The sequence below is a fragment of the Ictidomys tridecemlineatus genome, chromosome 13, assembly GCF_052094955.1.
Source record: "Ictidomys tridecemlineatus isolate mIctTri1 chromosome 13, mIctTri1.hap1, whole genome shotgun sequence".
In the NCBI taxonomy this organism is placed as follows: domain Eukaryota; kingdom Metazoa; phylum Chordata; class Mammalia; order Rodentia; family Sciuridae; genus Ictidomys; species Ictidomys tridecemlineatus.
In genome coordinates this window covers 73033016-73039015 of record NC_135489.1, presented here as the reverse complement: position 1 = coordinate 73039015, position 6000 = coordinate 73033016, and positions in this window count along the sequence as shown.

Sequence of the window (6000 nt, the reverse complement as noted above, 5' to 3'; positions counted from 1 at the left end):
TTCCCTTCTGTCTTGCTATTTTCCCTCTACACTTTGGATCTCATTTGTCCTTAAATTTTGGCAATTTTCTTTCACCAATTGAAGCATGATATTTGCCTATTCTATGTGTGCCACCACTGTAGCACTGATTGTATCCTCTTCTGATGTATTGTTTCTTCATGTGTGTCTCTCATTAGGCTTAGTTTTTTTGGACAGTGAGAAATTCTTATTCACAGTTAAATCTCTAAGACTTTTTGATCCAACAAACATTTTCACATATGTGTGCACATCACAATGCCTAGCATAGAGTTTGGGAACAGAACAGATATTTAACATTTGCTTATAGAATAATAAATACCTGTTTATTTGCTAACTTAAGCTCCTCAGTTGATTTGCAGGTTTATGTATGGGGAGCTGACTCATAAAGACACAATTGAAAAGGTGTGGCAAACCTTTGAGAAATACGAGATAAATTCCTATGAAATTCTGATGTACAAGAAAAACAGTGAGTAGTCAAACCATTCTCAATCATACCTTTATGTGCTTGTAATAGCAAAATCTCTCCTGCTCCTCTATTGTTGTCTTGTGTTTTCTTCTTTCTCATCAAGTGAATGCAACTACTTAAAGCCATTGTATATATTCGGATAAATATATGATTGATCAGTTACACTTCTCCTCACAGGAACATTTGATGAACTTCTTGTCATTAACCTGTTAAGACTTCTTCATCAATTTTGCTGACAAGAGTTAGTGTTTTTCCTATGGGTTTCCTTATGGTGAGATTCTGGCTTATGGCTCTTGTAGACTTTAAGCTTCTTAAAGTGGGGGGGGGGATGAAGTAGGATAGAAACTGTTCAATTTACCTTTGTTTCTATCTTCCACAGTGCCTGTAGAGCAGCAATAACTTCCTAGGTGCCCAATTAAGTTTTCGAATAAAATTTTGTTTTTCACATGACCTTAAGAGAGAGTATTAACAATAGTGCATTGTTTATTTGTATTTGTTTTGGTTACTCTTATTTCCATAAAGTGTGTTAATGAGATTTTTAGGTCCTTCCCCACTTATAAGTATGAAACTTGCTTTTCTCTTAAGAAATTTCTTGTCAATAGAGATTAGCTATATTAATTTTTATTGAATGTGAATACATGTTCTTAGCAGGCATTCAGAAATGTTAAACAGTGCTTTGTTTCTGTTTTTAAACCACTATTTTGTTTATAAAGAGTCCTGTTTTTATATGTAGGGTTGACTGGTAGGTTTTTGATTCAGTAGAACATTCCAGAATGGCCCAGATGGGCACAAAGATAAGTGTTTATTTGGTGGTGTATTTAGGTATGAGTGATTTTTCACTCTGGAAAGCAAAGGGAACTTGTTGCTTTATCTGGAAGGAGCTTGGACTCTTGTTCTGTCTGAACTGTTGGAGCAACTGAGAGGACTGTTTGCTTGGTGGCCTGTACAGATATTGATCTGAGAAATGAGTCATGACCTTCATTAAGTTCAAGGGGGCTGTTCCCACAGCTTACATTCTGCTCTAGCTTCCTGGCTCAACCAGTAGGTCTTGTTTCTGTCCCACTTTTAGCTATAAAAGGAAAGAGGGAAAAGATGGTGAGAGGCTACACACAAGTCTTTCTCCATGGGTGAGCACAGCTCAAGCAACAGCTCTCACCAGGAGCACCTTGCAGCAGCCCTCTCATGGGCAGAAGTGGTCTACATGTGTGTCCGGAGCTGAGTAAGCTGGTGTTTTTTTTTTTTTTTTTTTTTTTTTTTTTTTTTTTTTACACTGCATCTCCATGTACTGGACAGTGTCACTTTCCCCATGACAGAGAACACTGAATGATAGGTGTATCTTGCATGCACATTTCCCTTGAGTGTTTCGAGTTATTAGACTATGTATTCTAACTATAACTTGTCTAAATTCTCTATATATGTATTTGGCACAAAAAGAGAGGGAAACATAGTTGAAATTGAATTAATGATTTCACTTGCCATTCCTTTCGGTGAGTATGAGTAGGAGATGAGAAAAGGGAACTTTCCATTCCCTGGCTGTCCCTAAATGTGAAGGCCCTATGAGTGTCTTACTGTAGTGAAAATGAGTGTGATATTGAAAGTTCTGTATTTCAGATAGACATGAACTATCCATGTAAGCCAGGTAGTTCATGAATTATCCAGAGACCCCCTTGCCCACAATAGAAACATGCTCATTAATTGTATCATATATTGACTTCTCCACTGGTGCACCTGGGATTGATCTCCAAATAAGACACTAGCACGTCTAATACTACTTGGGTCTAGAGTTTCAGGGGAACCAAACCTCAGCCAACATGTAACTAATAAATATTGAGTTACAAATCTAGCCTAGACTCTTAAATGTTTGCCTTTTCCCAATAGCTCAGTTTGTTTTAAATCATTTTCATTATTAATGCCTGTACTTGTATAACTCTGCAGAAACTCAGTTTTCTCCTATATTATTGATCAATACATAACATACAGAGGCTACTCTATCTTTCTTGGGAAAAAATATCTTTATCTCAAATGAGTTAAAATGATAACTATGGTTTTCTCCACATATGGAGCTCACTGCTTGTGGCATGAAGGAAGGAAAGCCAAATGAAAGAATCCCCAACAGCTTGCAGATTGAACTGTGCAAAGCTCCATTCCTTTTTTCCCTTTGCCTTAACTTGGATCAAGTTAACCATATTTTTTTCAGATTATCGTGCTGTTTCAATACAATATAATTTTCATGGTAGATTAAACTGCATTTTTGTGAATCCAGGTAAAGGAAAATAAATAACTACAGTATGGAATAACTCAGGCACCCACCTTGGATGACCACAGCTCTGTTTACTCATAAAAAGGTTGCATTTGTACTTTCTAAAAAACTATAACTCTAAAATTTTAATTTCTATGACTCTGTCAAAAATTGTGCAGATTGATTTTGTTAAATTTATATAAATTATTACTAATAAAACCACAGAGACATATTTGTGTCTCAATCCTACAAGCTAAAATATGCAAGGTTATTTGCATATCTTTGCATTTGGAAATTATACATGCGCTAATTTTAGACGAATGATGTTTTTAAAGTACATGATTTAGGTCAGGATGGATCTTCAGAAAGAGTGTATTTCTATTTTATTTTTTGCTTTAAGCTTAAATATCTGAATTGTGAATTTTATTGCAATGATTCCTAATATTGACATGAGAGAACACAGTAAAGTTTCATTCTGATTTAAAGTATTGCTAATTTTGTTGAATCACTATTTTTTATTGGAGAGTAAACTTTAACAAGTGCTGTCTGCCATTGTCCAAGAAAGACTGTGACATTTTACTTTGCCAGCTTCAATCTTCCCTCAGAAAATGAAAGATCAACTTTGAAATTGACGTTTCCCCCATAGTCTATAAGTAAAAGATGAGTAAGTAAAAGATGGACTCAAGGTAACATTCAATGACCTGAGAAAAAACTCTTGCAATTAAATTCTAAATGAAGCTCACTCTTGGGCCAGTCTGACACCTGATGGAATGTCCAGGGGCCTTGCTCTGCACTGCTTTCAGTGTTACTGCAGTCCAGGAAGGCTTTCTGAATACTATTATGTCATGTTTACCCTACTTCTCTCAGCAAGTACCAGTTCATCCTATTTTGTTTTCTCAAATATTCAAAGATTTTATCTTTATTTCACTATCTCAGTAACATTACCTTTGTTCTTCTTTGGAACATCTGCCTGTGTTCCAAGTCCTTTTGGTATATAAAATGCCATCGATAAAGCTATTTTACTGTATAGATCTGGACACAGAAAATAGAGGATTCTGAAAACATACTCAATAATGAAAAGCAATTCTAACAGATTTTCTTAATTTTGCTTCAGATAAACATGAGTCTCCCATGGCCTATTTCCCTCACTGTTTTGTTTGTTATAGAAACATTTCAAAGAAGGACTGAAGGAATAAATTCATATGCTTTCACTCAAAAATCTCAGATTAAATAGCAGATCATCTTATACAGAATAATTATTATATGTATATTCTTTTTCAGACTATTTCCTGGAAGTTATTCACAATTATCCTGCTAAATTAAGCTTCTCAGTATGTGTCATATCTTGAATTTTGTCACCAGGTGATCTTCAGAGATGGGTCTTTCTTTGATTGATTTTTACATTTGCTTTACTATTTTATGGGTTAAATGCCTGGATATAGCAAAAATTAGGAGCCTGATAAAAACAAATTGTACATACTGAGCACTTATTATTTGCAGCCATTGTACTAAGTGTTTTTCACATTTTATCTTACCTAATAAGTCTGTATTAGTTAACCACATTTTACAAATTTGAAAATTATGGCCTCAATTAAGCATCCTTGACCAAGGCTGCATTGTTAATCCCTATAGAACTCAAATTCATATCAAATACAAAGATCTAAATAGGGAATGACATCCAGTTTCTCAATTCCTCCTGAGCAAATAATTTCATGGAATATACTTGGAAAATATTAATAAACTAGAAGAAAACCAGCTGTCATGATCGTCTCAAAGCTCACAGATGGCACCCTTCCACCATATAAATACACATGAACAACAAACATTTTAATATGCTCCAGTGTCAATTAAAGAAAATACAGAATGAACAACCCAACATGAGCGTTTCAAATTTGAAATCATATTTTGTCTTGCCCTCCAAATGCCTTTTCTTTCTCCAAACTGGTGCCAACTAGGGTGCTTGTTGACTGTTTTTGTTTTGTTTTGTTTTTTGTTTTACACTGTTGCAGGTCATGTTTGTCAAACTTTTTGTTTGCTTCTTATGTGAGTGAAATGATCCAATGAATCAGTTGCCCTTCACTGGCATGTCAGGGCATATGGGGATGCACCACAAATGTTTCCCAGGTATGCTGCTTTAGTTAGTTGGATTTAACTAAAGATACATATGGTCACTGCAATGTCTGTCAGAAGGGAAATGGAGCAAAAAGTGTTTCTACAGTTTGCACTGGAGCAGGTTAGGACTTGATGAGAGAAAGAAGTAAAAACTGGTTGGTGTGTTTCCATGCCAGCTTCAAAGTAACAGAGAGGTTACTTGGTAAATTCTGATCTTTGACAATTGAGTATTTGAGAAGGTATTTATCTGCAATCATCAGTGATTTGTAAGTAGAGCCCCAGTACTAGAGAGTCACTGCTTGAATTCAGTGATGACTCCTCAGTCATCACTGCTTCTGTAGGCTCTGGGACATGGTTATACTGCTGATGTTATCATGTGGCAATCACCATCAGGGGTGGTGATAATCCCAAAAGCCCAAGAACTACTGAAATAGGCTGACTGCTTTTTATTTTGTATATAGAGCTGACTCTATAAAACATTATCTTCCATCCTTTTCCTTCAGGTGACTTTAACATTTTAAATAACAGTCCTCCGAGGCTGCTGCCACTGTTTCCATGTCCCTATTGTCTTGTCACACTTGAGTCTGACCTCTTGAGAAGTAATCCTCTATTGTCATAGTAGTTTCTTATGATATCTCAACAAACAGAACCATTGATTTCTTGGAATAATTGACTATTGGTAGTAATCTTTTAGCATTAGTAACCTAACTATCTGAACTCTATGTGTTTCATAATCTATTCTAATTTGCCACTTAGACAAAGCAGTAAATTTGGTTTTGTGTACACTGATTGAAAGAAGGTTAGCATCCAAGCCAAAAAGAAATATAAAAAGATCAATCTGTAAATAAACACACATTCCACTAAAGTAGGAGAAAAAGTTGATCAATTTTTATGCTTTTATGAAGAAAGTATGTTTCTACAAATTAAGTGTTGTAATACTGAATAATATTTTCTCAAATATTGGAAAAGAATATGAGAACTTTTTTTAGAGAGAATTTCTTAAATATTAATTTATTTATTTTTAGTTTTAGGTGGACACAACATTTTTATTTTTTTATTTTTATATGGTGCTGAGGATCAAACCCAGCGCCCCGCACATACCAGGCATGTGCATTACTGCGTGAGCCATATTCCCAGCCCAATCGCTTTTTGAAACATGAAAAAA